This window comes from Scyliorhinus torazame, chromosome 19, assembly GCF_047496885.1.
Source record: "Scyliorhinus torazame isolate Kashiwa2021f chromosome 19, sScyTor2.1, whole genome shotgun sequence".
Classification (NCBI taxonomy): Eukaryota; Metazoa; Chordata; class Chondrichthyes; order Carcharhiniformes; family Scyliorhinidae; genus Scyliorhinus; species Scyliorhinus torazame.
Window position 1 is genome coordinate 40,821,209 of NC_092725.1, and position 24,392 is coordinate 40,845,600.

The window sequence follows — 24,392 nt, forward strand, 5'->3', positions numbered from 1 at the left end:
AGAGGGGCAGTGCTGAGGGAGCTCTGCACTGTCAGAGGGTCAGTACTGAGGGAGTGCTGCACTGTCAGAGGGTCAGTACTGAGGGAGCACTGCGCTGTCAGATGGTCAGTACTGAGGGAGTGCCGCACTGTCATAGAATAGAATCAGAGAAAAGTGACTTCACAGAATGCTGCCATTCAGCCCATCTTGTCCATGCTATCCCGAGGACACCCAGTTGCCCTTTCTAATCCCACCTTCCTGCACACAGCCCTGTAGCTTCCAGCATTAAGCTGCAGATCCAGCTACTTTTTACAAGAGTTTAGAGTCTCTGCCTCCACCACCAACTCGGGCAGCGAGTTCCAGACTCCCCCCACCCTCTGTGCAAAAACGTTCTTACCTCATGTCCCCTCGACACCTTCTGCCACCTGGCATGAATCTATGTCCCTGGTTCTAGAAATCTCCACCAAGAGAAATAATTTTATCCTGTCCAACTCTTCCCCTCATAATTTTGTAAACCTTAATAAGTCACCCTCTGTCAGAGAGGCTGTGTGAAATTAAGTCTTTGTAATTTATCCTTGCAGTTGTCCTGCCATCTTCTGGGGTTGTTTTTGAACCAGATAGAACATAGAACAATACAGCGCAGTACAGGCCCTTCGGCCCACGATGTTGCACCGAAACAAAAGCCATCTAACCTACACTATGCCATTATCATCCATATGTTTATCCAATAAACTTTTAAATGCCCTCAATGTTGGCGAGTTCACTACTGTAGCAGGTAGGGCATTCCACGGCCTCACTACTCTTTGCGTAAAGAACCTACCTCTGACCTCTGTCCTATATCTATTACCCCTCAGTTTAAAGTTATGTCCCCTCGTGCCAGCCATATCCATCCGCGGGAGAAGGCTCTCACTGTCCACCCTATCCAACCCCCTGATCATTTTGTATGCCTCTATTAAGTCTCCCCTTAACCTTCTTCTCTCCAACGAAAACAACCTCAAGTCCATCAGCCTTTCCTCATAAGATTTTCCCTCCATATCAGGCAACATCCTGGTAAATCTCCTCTGCACCCGCTCCAAAGCCTCCACGTCCTTCCTATAATGCGGTGACCAGAACTGTACGCAATACTCCAAATGCGGCCGTACCAGAGTTCTGTACAGCTGCAACATGACCTCCCGACTCCGGAACTCAATCCCTCTACCAATAAAGGCCAACACTCCAAAGGCCTCCTTCACAACCCTATCAACCTGGGTGGCAACTTTCAGGGATCTATGTACATGGACACCTAGATCCCTCTGCTCATCCACACTTTCAAGAACTTTACCATTAGCCAAATATTCCGCATTCCTGTTAGTCCTTCCAAAGTGAATCACCTCACACTTCTCTACATTAAACTCCATTTGCCACCTCTCAGCCCAGCTCTGCAGCTTATCTATATCCCTCTGTAACCTGCTACATCCTTCCACACTATCGACAACACCACCGACTTTAGTATCGTCTGCAAATTTACTCACCCACCCTTCTGCGCCTTCCTCTAGGTCATTGATAAAAATGACAAACAGCAACGGCCCCAGAACAGATCCTTGTGGTACTCCACTTGTGACTGTACTCCATTCTGAACATTTCCCATCAACCACCACCCTCTGTCTTCTTTCAGCTAGCCAATTTCCACATCTCTAAATCACCCTCAATCCCCAGCCTCCGTATTTTCTGCAATAGCCTACCGTGGGGAACCTTATCAAACGCTTTGCTGAAATCCATATACACCACATCAACTGCTCTACCCTCGTCTACCTGTTCAGTCACCTTCTCAAAGAACTCAATAAGGTTTGTGAGGCATGACCTACCCTTCACAAAGCCATGCTGACTATCCCTGATCATATTATTCCTATCTAGATGATTATAAATCTTGTCTCTTATAATCCCCTCCAAGACTTTACCCACTACAGACGTGAGGCTCACCGGTCTATAGTTGCCGGGGTTGTCTCTGCTCCCCTTTTTGAACAAAGGGACCACATTTGCTGTCCTCCAGTCCTCTGGCACTATTCCTGTAGCCAATGATGACATAAAAATCAAAGCCAAAGTTCAAAAGTGTTAGAATTTAAACAGATGTCAAGAATAATGCAGGAAGAATAAAGCAGCAATGTTTATGTGTTCAGGATCTGCCATTGCCTTTCACTCACAATGAACTGGAGGCAATTGTAGTCACTGATATCATCATTAAAGTTGATCTGCGTCTATCACACTGCCACAAAGTGCATTGAGAGAAGAGACCAGTTAATCCCTCGTTTTGGTGGTATTCATTGCAGGATCAATGTTGACTCAAAGCCCTGCTCTTTCACCAATTGTGCTATCTGACCATTTACATCCAGCTAAATGAGCAGCCAGGGCCTCGATTCAAGTCTCATTGACAAGACAGACAACCAAACAGTAAACACTCCATCAGTCTTGGCCCAGGAAAGCTTCATAACACAGCACTCAGTAAATCAATTAATAACATTGTTCCCTGCTTAATGGCAGACAGTGCTTCTGATTTCATGTATTACATTCTGCTTTGGAGATACTGGAGTCAGGTTCAGTCGATCACAGAGCTTGCAGTTTAATGTACAGTTTCAGAGCTGCTTGAACTGATACCCGAATCCTCTACAGCGTCACTACCTCCTCCATATACCCAACTGAATCTCCCATGTACCCAACTGAATCTCCCATGTACACAACCGAGTCTCCCATGTACACAACCGAGTCTCCCATGTACACAACCGAGTCTCCCATGTACACAACCGAATCTCCCATGTACACAACTGAATCTCCCATGTACACAACCGAGTCTCCCATGTACACAACCGAATCTCCCATGTACACAACTGAATCTCCCATGTACACAACTGAATCTCCCATGTACCCAACTGAATCTCCCATGTACCCAACCGAGTCTCCCATGTACGGCAACGGAATCTCTCATGTACCCAACTGAATCTCCCATTAACCCAAATGAATCTCCATGTACCCAAATGAATCTCCCATGTACACAACTGAATCTCCCATGTACACAACTGAATCTCCCATGTACACAACTGAGTCTCCCATGTACACAACTGAGTCTCCCATGTACACAACTGAGTCTCCCATGTACACAACTGAGTCTCCCATGTACACAACCAGGTCTCCCAGTACACAACCGAGTCTCCCATGTACACAACCGAGTCTCCCATGTACACAACTGAATCTCCATGTACACAACTGAATCTCCCATGTACACAACCGAGTCTCCCATGTACACAACCGAGTCTCCCATGTACACAACCGAGTCTCCCATGTACACAACCGAGACTCCCATGTACACAACCGAGACTCCCATGTACACAACCGAGTCTCCCATGTACCCAACTGAGTCTCCCATGGACACAACTGAGTCTCCCAGTACACAACCGAGTCTCCCATGTACACAACCGAGTCTCCCGGTACACAACCGAGTCTCCCATGTACACAACCGAGTCTCCCATGTACCCAACTGAGTCGCCCATGGACACACTGGATCTCCCATGTACACAACCGAGTCTCCCATGTACACAACCGAGTCTCCCATGCACCCAACCGAATCTCCCATGTACCCAACGGAGTCATCCATGTACCCAACGGAGTCGCCCATGTACCCAAGGGAGTCTCGCATGTACCCAAGGAAGTCTCGCATGTACCCAAGGGAGTCTCGCATGTACCCAAGGGAGTCTCGCATGTAACCAAGGGAGTCTCGCATGTACCCAAAGGAGTCTCGCATGTACCCAAAGGAGTCTCGCATGTACCCAAGGGAGTCTCGCATGTACCCAAGGGAGTCTCGCATGTACCCAAGGGAGTCTCGCATGTACCCAAGCGAGTCTCGCATGTACCCAAGGGAGTCTCTCATGTTCGGGAGAATATCACAGCTGTACTGCGGGAGGACACCTCAGAGGGCAGTGAGGCTATATGGGTAGAGATCAGGAATAAGAAGGGTGCAGTCACAATGTTGGGGGTTTACTACAGGCCTCCCAACAGCCAGCGGGAGATAGAGGAGCAGATAGGTAGACAGATTTTGGAAAAGAGTAAAAACAACAGGGTTGTGGTGATGGGAGACTTCAACTTCCCCAATATTGACTGGGACTCACTTAGTGCCAGGGGCTTAGACGGGGCGGAGTTTGTAAGGAGCATCCAGGAGGGCTTCTTAAAACAATATGTAGACAGTCCAACTAGGGAAGGGGCGGTACTGGACCTGGTATTGGGAAATGAGCCCGGCCAGGTGGTAGATGTTTCAGTAGGGGAGAATTTCGGTAACAGTGACCACAATTCAGTAAGTTTTAAAGTACTGGTGGACAAGGATAAGAGTGGTCCTAGGGTGAATGTGCTAAATTGGGGGAAGGCTAATTATAACAATATTAGGCGGGAACTGAAGAATTGGTAGATGTTGAGTCTGGAGAAGGGTGTGTAGATAGCCTGGGTCACATTGAGATCCAAAAAGACGAGGTGTTGGGTGTCTTAAAAAATATTAAGGTAGATAAGTCCCCAGGGCCTGATGGGATCTACCCCAGAATACTGAAGGAGGCTGGAGAGGAAATTGCTGAGGCCTTGACAGAAATCTTTGGATCCTCACTGTCTTCAGGGGATGTCCCGGAGGACTGGAGAATAGCCAATGTTGTTCCTCTGTTTAAGAAGGGTAGCAAGGATAATCCAGGGAACTACAGGCCGGTGAGCCTTACTTCAGTGGTAGGGAAATTACTGGAGAGAATTCTTCGAGACAGGATCTACTCCCATTTGGAAGCAAATGGACGTATTTGTGAGAGGCAGCATGGTTTTGTGAAGGGGAGGTCGTGTCTCACTAACTTGATAGAGTTTTTCGAGGAGGTCACTAAGATGATTGATGCAGGTAGGGCAGTGGATGTTGTCTATATGGACTTCAGTAAGGCCTTTGACAAGGTCCCTCATGGTAGACTAGTACAAAAGGTGAAGTCACACGGGATCAGGGGTGAGCTGGCAAGGTGGATACAGAACTGGCTAGGTCATAGAAGGCAGAGAGTAACAATGGAAGGATGCTTTTCTAATTGGAGGGCTGTGACCAGTGGTGTTCCACAGGGATCAGTGCTGGGACCTTTGCTCTTTGTAATACATATAAATGATTTGGAGGAAAATGTAACTGGTCTGATTAGTAAGTTTGCAGACGACACAAAGGTTGGTGGAATTGCGGATAGCGATGAGGACTGTCAGAGGATACAGCAGGATTTAGATTGTTTGGAGACTTGGGCGGAGAGATGGCAGATGGAGTTTAATCCGGACAAATGTGAGGTAATGCATTTTGGAAGGTCTAATGCAGGTAGGGAATATACAGTGAATGGTAGAACCCTCAAGAGTATTGAAAGTCAAAGAGATCTAGGAGTACAGGTCCACAGGTCATTGAAAGGGGCAACACAGGTGGAGAAGGTAGTCAAGAAGACATACGGCATGCTTGCCTTCATTGGCCGGGGCATTGAGTATAAGAATTGGCAAGTCATGTTGCAGCTGTATAGAATCTTAGTTAGGCCACACTTGGAGTACAGTGTTCAATTCTGGTCGCCACACTACCAGAAGGACGTGGAGGCTTTAGAGAGGGTGCAGAAGAGATTTACCAGAATGTTGCCTGGTATGGAGGGCATTAGCTATGAGGAGCGGTTGAATAAACTCGGTTTGTTCTCACTGGAACGAAGGAGGTTGAGGGGAGACCTGATAGAGGTATACAAAATTATGAGGGGCATAGACAGAGTGGATAGTCAGAGGCTTTTCCCCAGGGTAGAGGGGTCAATTACTAGGGGGCATAGGTTTAAGGTGAGAGGGGCAAGGTTTAGAGTAGATGTACGAGGCAGGTTTTTTACGCAGAGGGTAGTGGGTGCCTGGAACTTGCTACCGGAGGAGGTGGTGAAAGCAGGGACGATAGTGACATTTAAGGGGCATCTTGACAAATACATGAATAGGATGGGAATAGAGGGATACGGACCCAGGAAGTGTAGAAGATTGTAGTTTAGTCGGGCAGCATGGTCGGCACGGGCTTGGTGGGCCGAAGGGCCTGTTCCTGTGATGTACATTTCTTTGTTCTTTTGTTCTTTGTACCCAAGGGAGTCTCGCATGTACCCAAGGGAGTCTCGCATGTACCCAAGGGAGTCTCGCATGTACCCAAGGGAGTCTCACATGTACCCAAGGGAGTCTTGCATGTACCCAAGGGACTCTTGCATGTACCCAAGGGAGTCTCGCATGTACCCAAGGGAGTCTCGCATGTACCCAAGGGAGTCTCGCATGTACCCAAGGGAGTCTCACATGTACCCAAGGGAGTCTCACATGTACCCAAGGGAGTCTTGCATGTACCTAAGGGAGTCTCGCATGTACCCAAGGGAGTCTCGCATGTACCCCAGGGAGTCTCGCATGTACCCAAGGGAGTCTCGCATGTACCCAAGGGAGTCTCGCATGTACCCAAGGGAGTCTCGCATGTACCCAAGGGAGTCTCGCATGTACCCAAGGGAGTCTCGCGTGTACCCAACGGAGTACAAACGGGATGGTCTACACCTGGACCAGAGGGGTACCAATATCCTGGGGGGGAAATTTGCTAATGCTCTTTGGGAGGGTTTAAACTAGTTCAGCAGGGGCTTGGGAAACTGAATTGTAACTCCCGTATACAGGAGGTTGAGAGTAGTGAGGTCATGAGTAAGGTTTCAAAGTTGCAGGAGTGTACCGGCAGGCAGGAAGGTGGTTTAAAGTGTGTCTTCTTCAATGCCAAGAGCATCTGGAATAAGGTGGGTGAACGTGCGGCATGGGTTGGTACCTGGGACTTCGATGTTGTGGCCATTTCGGAGACATGGATAGAGCATGGGACAGGAATGGTTGTTCCAGGTGCCGGGGTTTAGATATTTCAGTAAACTCAGGGAATGTGGTAAAAAAGGGGGAGGGGTGGCATTGTTAGTATTACGGTGGCAGAAAGGACGTTTGATGAGGACTCGTCGACTGAGGTGGTATGGGCTGAGGTTAGAAACAGGAAAGGAGAGGTCACCCTGTTCGGGGTTTTCTCTAGGCCTCCGGAAAGTTCCAGAGATGTAGAGGAAAGGATTGCAAAGATGATTTTGGATATCAGCGAAAGCAACAGGGTAGTTGTTATGGGGGACTTTAACTTTCCAAATATTGACTGGAAACGCTATAGTTTGAGTACTTTAGATGGGTCGGTTTTTGTCCAATGTGTGTGTTATAACCTGCCTGCTACCATTGGCTGGGGACTAATGACAATCCCACAATCCTGTGGGAGTATGAGCTTCCCCAATGAGAGGGGCGGAGAAACCATTCGTAAACTCCAAGTATAAATAAAGCTGGCCAGTTTGGAACCAGCAGGAAGGAGTGTGCAGCAAGGGAAGTTGCTGCTGCTATATATATATGTTATTGTAAATAAATGTTATTACTTTGTATCCTTAAAACTCGTGCTGGATTCTTCGTGGCCCTCACAAAACTGGCGATGAAGATGGGATTCTCTTGTGGGGGACGTGTGAGATTGTCCCGGAAAAAGGCCAGGAGCTGATACTAAGAGACTTGCACAATGGGCATCCAGGTGTGACCAAAATGAAAATGTTGTCCTGGAGTTATGTCTGGTGGCCAGGCCTCGACACCGACATTGAGAAGGTGGCCCAAAACTGCTCCATTTGCCAGGAGCATCAGAGGCTTCCGCCGGCCGTGCCCCTACATCACTGGGAATGGCCAGGGCGGTCTTGGGTACACTTGCATGCAGATTTCGCAGTCTCTTTTCAAGGATCCATGTCTAAATGGCTAGAGGTGTATAAGATGGTAGGCACAACGTCCTGCGCAACAATTGAGAAGATGCGTTTGTCTTTTAGTACGCATGGCCTCCCCGAGGTGCTGGTCACGGATAACGGCACTCCATTCACCAGTGAGGAGTTTGCTAGGTTCACAAAGATGAACGGCATATGCCATATCCGCACTGCCCCTTACCACCCGGCTTCAAATGGGTTGGCAGAGCGTGCAGTGCAGACTTTCAAAAGAGGCCTAAAGAAGCAGTCTTCCGGATCAATGGACACGAGACTGTCTCGCTTTTTGTTTACGTATAGGACCACCCCCCATGCGGTGACTGGGGTAGCTCCCGCAGAACTCCTAATGGGCCGGAGACTTCGCACCCGCCTCAGTATGGTTTTCCCGGACATTGGCGCAAAAGTACGCCGCACACAAGAACGGCAGGGACAGGGATTTTCTCGGCATCGGCCGATTCGGCAGTTTGCGCCCGGTGACCCAGTGTTCGTTCGGAATTTTGCTGGTGGTGCTCAGTGGTTTCCTGGCGTAATCTTTCGCCAAACGGGCCCTATATCTTACCAGGTGCAAGCCCAGGGTCGTCTCCAGCGCAAACATGTAGACCACGTTCGGTCCAGAAGACTATCCCCTCAAAAAATTCCCCGCCCCCGGAGCGCATTTCTACAGCCGCAGAGACCAGAGACAAGGGAAGGTAGTCCTCACAATCTTCCACTGGTGCCTCACTCGAAGCCTGCACAGGTCGTTACAGAACCGAATGGAGATAGAGACACTGACATGACAGAGGCAGCAGACTCTGACTCCGAGATGGAGACACAGGACGCATCAGAGAGGGAATCCTCGGGTCCACGGGCCGTGGATGTACAACCATTGCGCCGTTCATCACGGAAGCGCCGGTCTCCGTCTCGTTACACGCCGCCTGATCCAGCGCCGCGTCCAAGTGGTGTCCAGCCTGCGGCAAAACGAGTCCGACGCCCTCCTTCGCCAGGGTCTTCGGTGGATTCCCTGGACTTTGGGGGGGGGGGGATGTTATAACCTGCCTGCTTACCATTGTCTGGGGGCTAATGACAATCCCACAATCCTGTGGGAGTATGAGCTTCCCCAATGAGGGGGGCGGAGAAACCGTTAGTAAACTCCAAGTATAAATAAAGCTGGCCAGTTTGGAACCAGCAGGAAGGAGTGTGCAGCAAGGGAAGTTGCTGCTGCTGCTGTTATATATATATATATATATATATAATATTACTTTGTATCCTTAAAACTCGTGCTGGATTCTTCGTGGCCCTCACAAAAGTGTGCAGGAGGGTTTCCTGACACAGTATGTAGATAGGCCAACGAGAGGCAAGGCCATATTGGATTTGGTACTCTAATGAACCAGATTTGGAGGTAGGTGAGCACTTTGGTGATAGTGACCACTATTCGATTACGTTTACTTCAGTGATGGAAAGGGATAGGTATATACCGCAGGGCAAGAGTTATATCTGGGGGAAAGGCAATTATGATGCGATGAGGCATGACTTAGGATACATCGGATGGAGAGGAAAACTGCAGGGGATGGGCACAATGGAAATGTGGAGCTTGTTCAAGGAACAGCGACTGCGTGTCCTTGATAAGTATGTACCTGTCAGGCAGGGAGGAAGTGGTCGAGCAAGGGAACCGTGGTTTGCTAAAGCAGTCGAAACACTTGTCAAGAGGAAGGAGGAGGCTTATGTAAAGATGAGACATGAAGGTTCAGTTAGGGCGCTCAAGAGTTACAAGTTAGCTAGGAAGGACCTAAAGAGAGAGCTAAGAAGAGCCAGGGGAGGACATGAGAAGTCTTTGGTAGGTAGGATCAAGGATAACCCTAAAGCTTTCTATAGATATGTCAGGAATAAAAGAATGACTAGGGTAAGAGTAGGGCCAGTCAAGGACAGTAGCAGGAAGTTGTGCGTGGAGTCCGAGGGGATAGGAGAGGTGCTAAATGAATATTTCTCGTCAGTATTCACACAGGAAAAAGATAGTGCTGTCGAGGAGAATACTGAGATTCAGGCTACTAGACTAGAAGGGCTTGAGGTTCACAAGGAGGAGGCGTTAGCAATTCTGGAAAGTGTGCAAATAGATAGGTCCCCTGGGCCGGATGGGATTTATCCTAGGATTCTCTGGGAAGCTAGGGAGGAGATTGCTGAGCCTTTGGCTTTGATCTTTAAGTCATCTTTGTCTATAGGAATCGTGCCAGAAGACTGGAGGATAGCCAATGTTGTCCCCTTGTTCAAGAAGAGGAGTAGAGAGAGCCCCGGTAAGTATAGACCAGTGAGCCTTACTTCTGTTGTGGGCAAAATCTTGGAAAGGTTTATAAGAGGTAGGATGTATAATCATTGGAAAGGAATAATTTGATTAGAGATAGTCAACAAGGTTTTGTGAAGGGTAGGTCGTGCCTCACAAACCTTATTGAGTTCTTTGAGAAGGTGACCAAACAGGTGGATGAGGGTAAAGCAGTTGATGTGGTGTATATGGATTTCAGTAAAGCGTTTGATAAGGTTCCCCACGGTAGGCTACTGCAGAAAATACGGAGGCATGGGATTTAGGGTGATTTAGCAGTTTGGATCAGAAATTGGCTGTCTGGAAGAAGACAAAGGGTGGTGGTTGATGGGAAATGTTCAGACTGGAGTCCAGTACCACAAGGATCTGTTTTGGGGCCACTGCTGTTTGTCATTTTTATAAATGACCTGGAGGAGGGCGTAGAAGGATGGGTGAGTAAATTTGCAGATGACACTAAAGTCGGTGGAGTTGTGGACAGTGCGGAAGGATGTTACAAGTTACAGAGGGACATAGATATGCTACAGCGCTGGGCTGAGAGGTGGCAAATGGAGTTTAATGCAGAAAAGTGAGAGGTGATTCATTTTGGAAGGAATAACAGGAAGACAGAGTACTGGGCTAATGGTAAGATTCTTGGCAGTGTGGATGAGCAGAGAGATCTCGGTGTCCATGTACATAGATCCCTGAAAGTTGCCACCCAGGTTGAGAGGGTTATTAAGAAGGCGTACGGGGTGTTAGCTTTTTTTGGTAGAGGGATTGAGTACAGAGCCATGAGGTCATGTTGCAGCTGTACAAAACTCTGGTGCGGTCGCATTTGGAGTATTGCATGCAATTCTGGTCGCCGCATTATAGGAAGCTTTGGAAAGGGTGTAGCGGAGATTTACCAGAATGTTGCCTGGTATGGAGGGAGATCTTATGAGGAAAGGCTGAGGGACTTGAGGCTGTTTTCATTGAGAGAAGAAGGTTAAAAGGTGACTTAATTGAGGCATACAAGATGATCAGAGGATTGGATAGGGTGGACAGTGAGAGCCTTTTTCCTCGGATGGTGATGTCTAGCACGAGGGGACATAGCTTTAAACTGAGGGGAGATAGATATGAGACAGATGTCAGCGGTAGGTTCTTTACTCAGAGAGTAGTAAGGGCGTGGAATGCCCTGCCTGCAACAGTAGTGGAATCGTCAACACTAAGGGCATTCAAATGGTCATTGGATAGACATATGGACGAAAAGGGAATAGTGTAGATGGGCTTTAGAGTGGTTTCACAGGTCGGCGCAACATCGAGGGCCGAAGGGCCTGTACTGCGCTGTAATGTTCTATGTTGTATGAGTCTCGCAAGTACCCAACAAAGTCTCGCATGTGCCCAACGGAGTCTCGCATGTGCCCAACGGAGTCTCGCATGTGCCCAACGGAGTCTCGCATGTGCCCAACAAATTCTCGCATGTGCCCAACGCAGTCTCCCATGTACCCAACGGAGTCTCCCATGTACCCAACGGAGACTCCCATGTACACAACGGAGACTCCATTGCACCCAACGGAGACTCCATTGCACCCAACGGAGACTCCCATGCACCCAACGGAGACTCCCATGCACCCAACGAAGACTCCCATGCACCCAACGAAGACTCCCATGCACCCAACGGAGTCTCCCATGTACCCAACGGAGACTCCCATGTACCCAACGCAGTCTCCCATGTACCGAACGCAGTCTCCCATGTACCCAACGCAGTTTCCCATGTACCCAACGCAGTCTCCCATGTACCCAACGGAGACTCCCATGTACCCAACGGAGTCTCCCATGTACCCAACGGAGTCTCGCATGTACCCAATGCAGTCTCGCATGTACCCAACGCAGTCTCGCATGTACCCAACGCAGTCTCGCATGTACCCAACGCAGTCTCGCATGTACCCAACGCAGTCTCGCATGTACCCAACGCAGTCTCGCCTGTACCCAACGCAGTCTCGCCTGTACCCAACGCAGTCTCGCCTGTACCCAACGCAGTCTCGCCTGTACCCAACGCAGTCTCGCCTGTACCCAACGCAGTCTCGCCTGTACCCAACGCAGTCTCGCCTGTACCCAACGCAGTCTCGCCTGTACCCAACGCAGTCTCGCCTGTACCCAACGCAGTCTCGCCTGTACCCAACGCAGTCTCGCCTGTACCCAACGCAGTCTCGCCTGTACGCAACGGAGTCACCCATGTACCCAATGCAGTCTCCCATGTACCCAACGCAGTCTCCCATGTACCCAACGCAGTCTCGCCTGTGCCCAATGCAGTCTCGCATGTACCCAACGCAGTCTCACATGTACCCAACGCAGTCTCGCCTGTACAATCCATTTCATATATTCACAAACCTTGCTCCTGTAAATTTGCGGCCTTAATTTTGCGCCAATTGTGGATTGCCAGGCAGCTGTGCTGTTAAAGATGGCGGATGGACTAATGAATCCGCTTTTGTCCACACAGGGAAACGGAAGCCAGGATTCTGTGGAGCGCACACAAACAGTTGGTGAGGTGGCCGACATGCTTATACAGAGTAAACCTGAGACTGACTCCCTCGGGCTAGAGCGTCAGCGTGGAGCAAAGTCCTCAGGTGGCAGAGAGGCAAGGGACTTGGCGGCGGACGCAAGACTGGTGGAGAGAGTAATCAATGTAGGGCCGTCTCATCTCAAATGAGAAGTTCTAAACAACATTCTCCAGTGACCCAGGAATCACAATGCCACCATGATACTGTTGTCGACAGCCCGTCTCACAGGCACACTGAATAAAGGGACTTGGATTTGCTACTTTCCAATCGGATGCACTTTTCCAGAAGCCAGGGAATTTTGGAAAATTAATACCATCACATCTATTACCTCATGAGCCATCTGGACCCAAGGATGAAGTCCATCAGGATTCGCAAACTTGACAGTCGCAGCTTCACCAGTTTGCTCTCTGCCGCTTTCCTGCTGATAGAAATTCCACCAAGTCCCTCTCTCCCTCCTGATTTACAGCTATGACTGAATGTTTTTTGTATCCTTGATAGTGAAGGCAGATTCAAAGTATTTGTTCATTTCAGCCTACAATGGATTCATCCAGAGGTCCAACCTTTACTTTACTCCTTTCCTTTTTAAATATCTGTAGGGACTCTTGCCCTCCATTTTACATTTCTAGCTAGCTTCCCCTCGTACCCTAATTTCTTTCTCTTAATTAACCTTTTAGTCATTCTCTGCCATTCTTTATAAACGGATCAATGATCTGACGTGCAACTCATCTTTGTGCAGTTTCTATTTTTTCCTTACGTTTAACACTTTCCTTAACTTCTTCAGTTAAACATGGTGGGTCCTCCTGTAGCCATCTGGGATGGCCACTTACAAGAAACATAGGCAAAGCCTAACGGGAAGTATGAACAATGTAAGATTCAGGCAGGCACAGAGCCTGCATGTATATTCGTGAGCAGCATCGAAACCCCCAGCCGATAAGCATTTTAATGATCCATCTCAGTAAGACAAAGGACTGATACTCAGGTAACGGATACGATTCCAGACATTTCGGCGCCACTCCCTTTACTCAGGAAGCATCAACAGCTAGGTCATTGACCACTTAGGACACGCCCAGCCATCAAGGTACCCACCCCTTTATTAGCTCAGATCGAAGGCAGTGATTGAGAACTGCCCAATTAGTTGGGTCCAAACCTTAGGACCACCCAAAAGAGCGCAACACCCCCCAAGGATAAAGAGAGACACTGCCATGTGTTCAATCTCTTTTGGACCTGGTGCTCCGGCAACGTCCACCTCCAACTGCAGCACCACGACCAGAAGCAAGTCCAAGTTCAATGCTCGCTATCGCTACCAGACGGATTAGCCCAGCTGAACCGCAGTTACTTCTCCAGACCCAGCAGATCCAGATTCAAACAAAGGCCACTGTTCCTCGGACCTAAGCCGGGTGCCTGAAGTTAAGTACAGGTTGTCATAGTTGATAGGTGTAATTTAGCTCGTAGTGTTTATGTTGCATGTATAAGTTAATCTTGTGTGTAAATAAAGTATTATTGAACTTGAACTAACTAACTGGTTGTTGGGTCTTTGATCGATATCTGGTTGAACCTTGTGGTGGTATCATTTGATACCTGGCGACTCTGAAAGCAATATAATATCGATATCTAGACAAAGAAGGGCAACCTTATTGACTGCCATATTTATAGTGAGTAAATATAGCAACACTCCTTGCAGAATTTTCTTCATAATAGGAATATACTTATTCTGAGGATTCTAAAATATCCCCTTAAATGCCTGCTATTGTTTCTCTATTCATCTATCCCCTAGCCCAGTATCCCAGTTCCCTTTCAGCTAGCTCACCTTTCATGCCCCCATAGTTGTCCTGATTTAAGTTTAAATGACTGGTCTCTGAATTACTACTTCAATGGTTGCAAATTGGGAGAGGGGAGTGTGCAGCGGGACCTGGGTGTCCTTGTGCACCAGTCTCTGAAGGTAAGCATGCAGGTGCAGCAGGCGGTAAAGAAGGCTAACGGTATGTTGGCCTTCATTGCGAGAGGTTTAGAGTACAGGACCAGGGATATGTTGCTGCAATTATACAGGGCCTTGGTGAGGCCACACTTGGAGTAGTGTGTGCAGTTTTGGTCTCCTTCTCTGAGGAAGGATGTTCTGGCTCTCGAGGGAGCGCAGCGAAGGTTTACCAGACTGATTCCAGGGATGGCGGGACTGTCATATGAGGAGAGATTGACAAGATTAGGATTGTTCTCGCTGGAGTTCATAGAAAATAGAAAATACAGCACAGAACAGGCCCTTCGGCCCACGATGAGTTCAGAAGAATGAAGGGGGATCTCATAGAGAATTATTACATTCTGACAGGACTAGACAGGGTAGATGCAGGAAAGATGTTACAAACGTCCAGAACCAGGGTCACAGTCTGAGGATTCAGGGTAAACCATTTCGGACAGAAATGAGGAGACATTTCTTCACTCAAAGAATGGTGAGTCTGTGGAAGTCATTACCACAGGAAGTAGTTGATGCTGAAACTTTGAATATATTCAAGAGGCGGCTGGATATAGCACTTGGGGAGAATGGAATCAAAGGATATGGGGAGAAAGCAGGATTAGGCTATTGAGTTGGGTGATCAGCCATGATCGTGATGAATGGCAGAGCAGGCTTGAAGGGCCAAAAGGCCTCCTCCTGCTCCTATCTTCTATGTATCTCTGTAACTATGTCTCAGACCCACTCTTCTCCCTTTCAAACCGGATGTACAATTCAATCATACTGGGGTCGCTGCTACACCGAGGGGTGTCTTTACTCTGAAGTCATTAACTAATGATTAATTAATTAATCTTGTCACATTACACAATAGCAAGTTTAATATGACCTGCTCTCTGCTTGGCTCCAGAACGTGCTGATATAAGCTGTCTCAAAAGCATTCTATGAACTCATTCTACTGCACAAGCATCCAGTATTATTTCTTGTACACCTAGTCCGACATTGTGGTTACTGTTAAGGGACCTGTAGACGAGGCTTTTTCAAAGTGGAGTGGGCAGTTGTAAAAAGGGTCGCCGTGTTCCCCAGCAGGATAGCGAATAGAAAGAGGGCCACAAAAATGGCTTTTTTGATGGGAGATGCGAGAGAACGCATGGCCCAAGAGTGAGAAGCTGAGTGGATGGCGGCCTGACGGATTTACCAACAGGAAGCCAGGCGGTTAGCTGTAGGTGAACTGGAATCATCACACGGACAAGACTGAAGCCGAGTAAAAGGACATCACCAATCGATTCTTCACTGAACTGAAGTTTTTCAATCAACTAACCTTAAATTGAGCAGCTTTACAGGATCGCCCTCCAAGAGACTCGGTTTCTGTAGAGTAGCCCGCAAACAGCCCCACTCTGCAAGCCCTCCACACACACAAACTCTCTCTCTCGGTCCTCTCGTTGGAAGGAGGTTTTGGGAAGCCAAACACCAGGTTGGAGAGTTTGTTCATCTGCCAGAATGTGTTGCGGGACAATAGAGTTTGGAGGAAACTGGCCTCTTTCTTTTTGTCTGGGTGTCGATCCTCACCCACGGCAAAATTCGCTGTATTGACTGGATCAAACCCGGCACCGAACAATCCCACTCGGGACTCTTTCACAACTGCTGCCGAAGGAATCCTCCGAACTTTACAGAAATTCGCTGCACCCCCACAAAACAAACCTTGCATCGTTAAGTGAAAACATTCTTGCTGACAGTCCTAAAAGCAACCTTTTCGAGTTTAAACCTGGATCTCTTTGTCTTACTCTCACAGTTTAATTACACTAATGTGTTGGATTCATCTTTCCCAACCATTTATTAGCATACTCCGTCTTCCCTGCAAAATTATGTTTGAGATTCAGGGCTATTAAGCCTAAATTTCTGCAGTCTTTCCTCTGTGTTAATCATGGCTCAGAGGGTGACGCTTTTGTCTCTACATCAATCGGTTATGGGTTGGCCTCCCCCTCTAGGCTCACACCCCAGTGTAGTACTGCAGAGTCCTGCCCTGACAGAAATGCTGTCTTCCACATACCATGTTCAAAAGGAGGCTCTGCCTCATGTGAGTGTAAAAGATTGCACGGGACTATATTGAATAAGAGTAGGGAGTTATCCCTTCCTCACATTCCCCAATCAGCATGACACAAAAAAACAGATTATCTGCTTCACCTCTCATATTAAATTTAAGTGAACGTGGCATGGGTCCCGAAGGTCACCGGCGTGGGCCCCGAAGGTCACCGGCGTGGGTCCCGAAGGTCACCGGCGTGGGCCCCGAAGGTCACCGGCGTGGGCCCCGAAGGTCACCGGCGTGGGTCCCGAAGGTCACCGGCGTGGGTCCCGAAGGTCACCGGCGTGGGTCCCGAAGGTCACCGGCGTGGGCCCCGAAGGTCACCGGCGTGGGTCCCGAAGGTCACCGGCGTGGGCCCCGAAGGTCACCGGCGTGGGCCCCGAAGGTCACCGGCGTGGGTCCCGAAGGTCACCGGCGTGGGCCCCGAAGGTCACCGGCGTGGGCCCCGAAGGTCACCGGCGTGGGTCCCGAAGGTCACCGGCGTGGGTCCCGAAGCTCGGTCAGAGCGGGTCCCGAAGCTCGGTCAGCGCGGGTCCCGAAGCTCGGTCAGCGCGGGTCCCGAAGCTCGGTCAGCGCGGGTCCCGAAGCTCGGTCAGCGCGGGTCCCGAAGCTCGGTCAGTGCGGGTCCCGAAGCGAGGGTCCCGAAGCTCGGTCAGAGCGGGTCCCGAAGCGAGGGTCCCGAAGCTCGGTCAGCGAGGGTCCCGAAGCTCGGTCAGCGAGGGTCCCGAAGCTCGGTCAGCGAGGGTCCCGAAGCTCGGTCAGCGAGGGTCCCGAAGCTCGGTCAGCGAGGGTCCCGAAGCTCGGTCAGCGAGGGTCCCGAAGCTCGGTCAGCGAGGGTCCCGAAGCTCGGTCAGCGAGGGTCCCGAAGCTCGGTCAGCGAGGGTCCCGAAGCTCGGTCAGAGCGGGTCCCGAAGCTCGGTCAGCGCGGGTCCCGAAGCTCGGTCAGAGCGGGTCCCGAAGCTCGGTCAGAGCGGGTCCCGAAGCTCGGTCAGAGCGGGTCCCGAAGCGAGGGTCCCGAAGCTCGGTCAGAGCGGGTTCCGAAGCTCGGTCAGAGCGGGTTCCGAAGCTCGGTCAGAGCGGGTCCCGAAGCTCGGTCAGCGCGGGTCCCGAAGCTCGGTCAGCGCGGGTCCCGAAGCTCGGTCAGAGCGGGTCCCGAAGCTCGGTCAGCGCGGGTCCCGAAGCTCGGTCAGCGCGGGTCCCGAAGCTCGGTCAGAGCGGGTCCCGAAGCTCGGTCAGCGCGGGTCCCGAAGCTCGGTCAGCGCGGGTCCCGAAGCTCGGTCAGCGCGGGTCCCGAAGCTCGGTCAGCGCGGGTCCCGAAGCTGGATTTTGGCAAGGTTGGTATTATGACCGGTACAGGCTTGGAGGACCGAAGGGCCTGTTCCTGTGCTGTATTGTTCTTTGACTGAAATCGCAAGACTAAAACAACAGCAAACTCTCACCTGAACGCCGAAAAACAGCCAATGTTCCAGCCCTCTTTTATCCCACCCTTAGATGAGGAAAATGAAAAAAATGGGATGGCCGCCTGCCCTCGTTGCCCCTGCGCCCACCTAAAACTCACCTGGGAAACATTGCGCTACAGTTCATTACCCTTTCCGTTGCTAACCGGCTGATTAATTGTCAGCATCATGCTTCCAACTCCCGCAGGTGACTGACTGAAATAACGCGCGAGCGTGTGATGTCGTTGGGACGTGCACACAACATCTTCTCGTGTAATTTCACAGAATTTCACAATGGCTCGTGACACCTGCTCACTATCCTCTCACACGATCCTGCCCTGTGTTCCCCAAATAGCTGGCTAATTACTGTTCAGTGCAAATCTAAAGAAGATATTTCAGCTCTGCTGGTTTCATTCATTTTATTAAGTACTGGGCCACTGAGTAGCTTGTTGGAATTCTTTGTTTCTGTGTAATTCTAATTCCTGTAACTAAATCTGACTGCTAATCTTAGCCCGATTGATACTGTCTGACAGCATTGGAGATATCCCGTTTTTCAAAAGGGAATGACTGCCTTGTCGGACAACCTTTGGGTTAAATCTCTTGATAAAGTGTAACTGTTAACACAGCAACAAACTGTCCCCTCTTCACAATTAGGGTAAAGCAGGAGATTTCAGGAAGTGGTTGAGGTGAATCGGCGGCACTCACTGAGTTTGTCTCAGCTCCGTTACCCTGTTCAAAGGGCCTGAACAAGTCAAAATTCCAATCAAATCGCACATCATTGTGGGCAGAAAATGCTGCTCCAGAAACAATACGCAGGGCAACACAAGATTCCTCAAACCATCAATAAGAATCCTTCAAAGAGCATGCAGGATCCCTCAATGATCACATGGGTCCCCTCGATCATCACACAGGGTTTTTCCCTCAGACACTATTATGAATTCCTTGGTGCATTCCTGTCTGTTAAATATCTAATTGGGTTACAGCTACATTACCAGAGGTGAACTGTTCTTTTGATCAAGTGATGTAGCTGAACATGTAGAGACAGCTCCACGCCTACCTCACTGTCTGAAAATGTGAGGAATCTGAAGTGAAAAATGCAACACGGATCTGCAGCGCGGACTGGAGACAAGGCCAGGAGATACCCACATCAAGCCGGGACCCCAGCGTCGCAGTGAGATTCCCCGGAAGACTCACCGAGGTCGCAGCGAGGTGCATCTTGCTGCGAGGTGCCTATAGCAGCGTGGGGTATATCGCAGCGTGGGGTATATCGCAGCGTGAGGTATATCGCAGCGTGGGGTATATCGCAGTGGGGTATATCGCAGTGATGTGTATATCGCAGTGGGGTATATCGCAGTGAGGTATATCCCAGTGATGTGTATATCGCAGCGAGGTGCCTATCGCAGCGTGGGGTACATCACAGCGGGGTATATCGCAGCGGGGTATATCGCAGCGGGGTATATCGCAGCGGGGTATATCGCAGCGGGGTATATCGCAGCGGGGTATATCGCAGCGGGGTATATCGCAGCGGGGTATATCGCAGCGGGGTATATCGCAGCGGGGTATATCCCAGTGATGTGTATATCGCAGCGGGGTATATCCCAGTGATGTGTATATCGCAGTGATGTGTATATCGCAGTGATGTGTATATCGCAGTGAGGTTTATATCGCAGTGAGGTTTATATCGCAGTGAGGTTTATATCGCAGTGAGGTTTATATCGCAGTAAGGTTTATATCGCAGTGATGTGTATACCGCAGTGAGGTTTATAGCGCAGTGATGTGTACAACGCAGTGAGGTTTATATCGCAGTGAGGTTTATATCGCAGTGATGTGTATATCGCAGTGATGTGTATATCGCAGTGAGGTGTATATCGCAGTGAGGTGTATATCGCAGTGAGGTGTATATCGCAGTGAGGTGTTTATCGCAGTGAGGTGTTTATCGCAGTGAGGTGTATATCGCAGTGAGGTGTATATCGCAGTGAGGTGTATATCGCAGTGAGGTTTATATCGCAGTGAGGTTTATATCGCAGTGAGGTTTATATCGCAGTGAGGTTTATATCGCAGTGAGGTTTATATCGCAGTGAGGTTTATATCGCAGTGAGGTTTATATCGCAGTGAGGTTTATATCGCTGTGTATCAATAGATACAGTTGAAATTCAAAGTATTATTGCAGGTTAGCAAAGATTAAAATATCTTGGATTTATTTCTTGGGATTTAGATTTCAATAGTGTACAGAAATGTAGTCAGGCTGCACTATTGTCCACAGCAAAAACAGAAAACACTGGACAATCTCAGCACCTTCTGTGTTTAAAGAAGCGAGCTAAGGTTGTGGACGACTCTTTGTTAAAGATAACACTTTTCTCTACTTCAGGCATCATTGGCAAGGTCAGTTTTCATTCCCCATCTTGGTACAACTCTAATCGCTGGGCCATTTCGGGGGGCAGTTAGAGTTAACCACATTGCTGGGGGTATGGAGTCACATGTAGGCCAGACCAGGTAAGGACAACAGACTTCCTTCCCTAAAGGACATTAGTGAACCAGGTGAGGTTTTACAACACTCCACTAATTGCATTCTCAGTGTTAAGAGTAGCCTCTTAAGGGGCGGCACGCAGCACAGTGGTTAGCACCGGGACAACGGCGCTGAGGACCCGGGTTCGAATCCCGGCCCTGGGCCACTGTCCGTGTGGAGTTTGCACGCTCTCCCCATGTCTGCGTGGGTTTCACCCCCACAACCCAAAGATGCGCAGGGTAGGTGGATTGGCCACGCTAATTGGGTACTCTAAATTTATTTTTTAAAAGAGTAGCTTCTTATTCCCGGTTTATTTAATGAGTTGAATTTAAATTCACCGGATTCTGTAACGAGATTAAAAACTCCTGTCTGGATTATTCAACAACAGCTCTGGATTAATACAAAAACTAAATACGGTGGATGCTGGAAATCGGAAATAGCATCAGAAATGCTTTAATAACATGGCTGGTCAGGAAGGATCTGGGGAGAGAAAATTAGGTTGAACATTTCAGGTCATTGACCCTTCTTCAGACACATTGTCTTGTGAAGTCTCTGCTCTTCTTCGCCAGCCTGCTGTGTAACTTGAACATATTCTGCTTTTCTCTCAGCATTATTAGCCCAACAACATAAGCACTCTGCTACCTGGGCCTTCTTCACCATTATACTCTAATCCCTTTAAAATAAAAGCTCACTTCAAATTGACTTTTCGAATTGCTTGCTGCTCCTGAATGTTAAACGCTCTGCGGCACACACAGGCTCTTTTTTTTTAAACTTCCTACTGAAATAGATAAACTCACACTTCCCCATATTTTATTCCATCGGCCATGTTCTTGTCCACTCACCCTAACCTCTCTCCATATCCCTCTGCTTACTTTACTCGCTAAATATGGATCAACAACAAACATTGATACATTACACTTGGCCCCATTCTAAATCAGCAAATCCCAACAGTGCAGAGGAGACCATTCGACCCATCGAGTCTGCACCGACCCTCTGAAAGAGCACCCGACCCAGGCACACTCACCCAGTTCCCATAGCCCCTTCTAAACTGCACATCCTTGGACACCGAGGGGCAATTTAGCACGGCCAATCACCTAACCTGTACATCTATGGACAATGTGAAGGAAACCGGAGCACGCGGAGGAAACCCACGCAGACACGGGGAGAGAGTGCAGACTCCTCACAGATAGTCACCCGAGGCTGGAATTGAACCGGGTCCCTGGCTGTGTGAGGCAGCAGTGCTAACCACTGTGCCACCATGCCGCCCCTCCTGAATATCGATTGTAAGAAGGCACAACGCAGATTCAGTGAGGGACCCAGGTTTACTTTGTCCATTGTTTTCTCAGTTTTCACAGTGCGCGATTCTCCAGCCTTGTCTTTTTTTGAAATAAATTTAGCGCGCCCAATTCATTTTTTCCAATGAAGGGGCAATTTAGCGCGGCCAATCCACCTACTTGCACATCTTTGGGTTGTGGGGGCGAAACCCACGCAGACACGGGGAGAGCGTGCAAACTCCACACGGACAGTGACCCAGAGCCGGGGTCGAACCTGGGACCTGGGCGCCGTGAGGCAGCAGGGCTAACCCACTGCACCACCGTGCTGCCCTCTCCAGCCTTTCCTGCTGGTTTGATCTTCTCAGCCTGTCAAAGACCCCCCCCCCCGCAGTGGGTTCCCTGGTGGCGAAGGCGGCGAGCGGGCAAACGGCCAATGACTTCAGCGGGAACGGAACATCCTGCCGGCTGCTCATGGTGAGCCCCCTCCAGCAGCAGAAAATCCAGGTGTATCGGAATGAGGTACTGGAAAAGACTTGTAACCATAGAGTCTTCAGAACCTCAGAATGTGTTACAGACAAGGGAAAACTTTCAGAATAACTGCTGTAATATGTTAAAAATATAGAACAATGTGGTATGATACATCATAGTGAACAGTATTATAAATCACACCAATATATTGGATATCACAGCATCAGATATCACAATAGTAACTATTCTGCGCACATGGGGCCTGTTGCAAACTGCAAATTTTGCATGACTTCCCCAGTATTTAAACAAACTCCGCGAGGGGTGTAAAGAAACTTGTTTTTATTAATAAATAACTATTTACAGTTCAGGTCCCATTCAGGCCGTTATTTGATTGCCAGAATCCATTTATTCCGCTGATGGGCCCTCGTCCTTTAGCAAGGAAGCTCGTATTCTACAAGGTGACATGACAGAGGTGTACAAGGTGATGAGAGGCTTGGATAGAGTGGATAGAACATAGAACATAGAAGACAGAGACTTTTCCCCAGGGCGAAAATGGCTCTCGTGAGGGGACATAATTTTAAGGTGATTGGAGAAAGGTATAAGGGCGATGTCAGAGGTCGGTTCTTTACACAGAGTGGTGGGTGTGTGGAATGCACTGCCAGCGGAGGTGGTGGAGTCAGAGTCATTAGCGACATTTAAACGACTCTTGGACAGGCACATGGACAGCAGTAAATTGAAGGGGTGTAGGTTAGGTTGATCTTAGATTAGGATAAATGGTCGGCACAACGTTGTGTAGTTTTCGGAATAAGGTAAATGAGTTGATGGCACAAATCATCGTGAATGACTATGATTTAGTGGCCATTACTGAAACATGGTTAAAGGATGGTCACGAATGGGAGTTAAATATCCGAGAGTATCAAACTATTCGGAAGAACAAAGAACAAAGAAATGTACAGCACGGGAACAGGCCCTTCGGCCCTCCAAGCCCGTGCCGACCATGCTGCCCAACTAAACTACAATCTATAGACCGGTGAGCCTCACGTCTGTAGTGGGTAAAGTCTTGGAGGGGATTATAAGAGACAAGATTTATAATCATCTAGATAGGAATAATATGATCAGGGATAGTCAGCATGGCTTTGTGAAGGGTAGGTCATGCCTCACAAACCTTATCGAGTTCTTTGAGAAGGTGACTGAACAGGTAGACGAGGGTAGAGCAGTTGATGTGGTGTATATGGATTTCACAAGGATCTGTTCTGGGGCCGTTGCTGTTTGTCATTTTTATCAATGACCTAGAGGAGGGCGCAGAAGGGTGGGTGAGTAAATTTGCAGACGATACTAAAGTCGGTGGTGTTGTCGATAGTGTGGAAGGATGTAGCAGGTTACAGAGGGATATAGATAAGCTGCAGAGCTGGGCTGAGAGGTGGCAAATGGAGTTTAAATGTAGAGAAGTGTGAGGTGATTCACTTTGGAAGGAATAACAGGAATGCGGAATATTTCGCTAATGGTAAAGTTCTTGGAAGTGTGGATGAGCAGAGGGATCTAGGTGTCTATGTACATAGATCCTTGAAAGTTGCCACCCAGGTTAATAGGGTTGTGAAGAAGGCCTATGGAGTGTTGGCCTTTATTGGTAGAGGGATTGAGTTCCGGAGTCAGGAGGTCATGTTGCAGCTGTACAGAACTCTGGTACGGCCGCATTTGGAGTATTGCGTACAGTTCTGGTCACCGCATTATAGGAAGGACGTGGAGGCTTTGGAGCGGGTGCAGAGGAGATTTACCAGGATGTTGCCTGGTATGGAGGGAAAATCTTATGAGGAAAGGCTGATGGACTTGAGGTTGTTTTCGTTGGAGAGAAGAAGGTTAAGAGGAGACTTAATAGAGGGATACAAAATGATCAGGGGGTTAGATAGGGTGGACAGTGAGAGCCTTCTCCCGCGGATGGAAATGGCTGGCACGAGGGGACATAGCTTTAAACTGAGGGGTAATAGATATAGGATAGAGGTCAGAGGTAGGTTCTTTACGCAAAGAGTAGTGAGGCCGTGGAATGCCCTACCTGCTACAGTAGTGAACTCGCCAACATTGAGGGCATTTAAAAGTTTATTGGATAA

General features: G+C 48.9%; 1 protein-coding gene across 3 annotated transcripts in view; it reads right to left on the minus strand.

The window, feature by feature from the left end:
• The window catches only part of LOC140396095 (protein-methionine sulfoxide oxidase mical3a-like), a 1,213,674-nt gene that overhangs the window by 1,105,172 nt on the left and 84,110 nt on the right, over positions 1-24,392 (minus strand). Inside the window, exon 1 of one of the 3 annotated variants that reach the window (XM_072484207.1) lies at positions 12,412-12,513. The exons of the other annotated variants lie outside the window; for them this stretch is intronic. The gene's annotated coding sequence lies outside the window, so the exon portion shown is untranslated. Of the gene's footprint in view, positions 1-12,411; positions 12,514-24,392 lie in introns of those variants that run through there. 3 annotated transcript variants of the gene reach the window in all.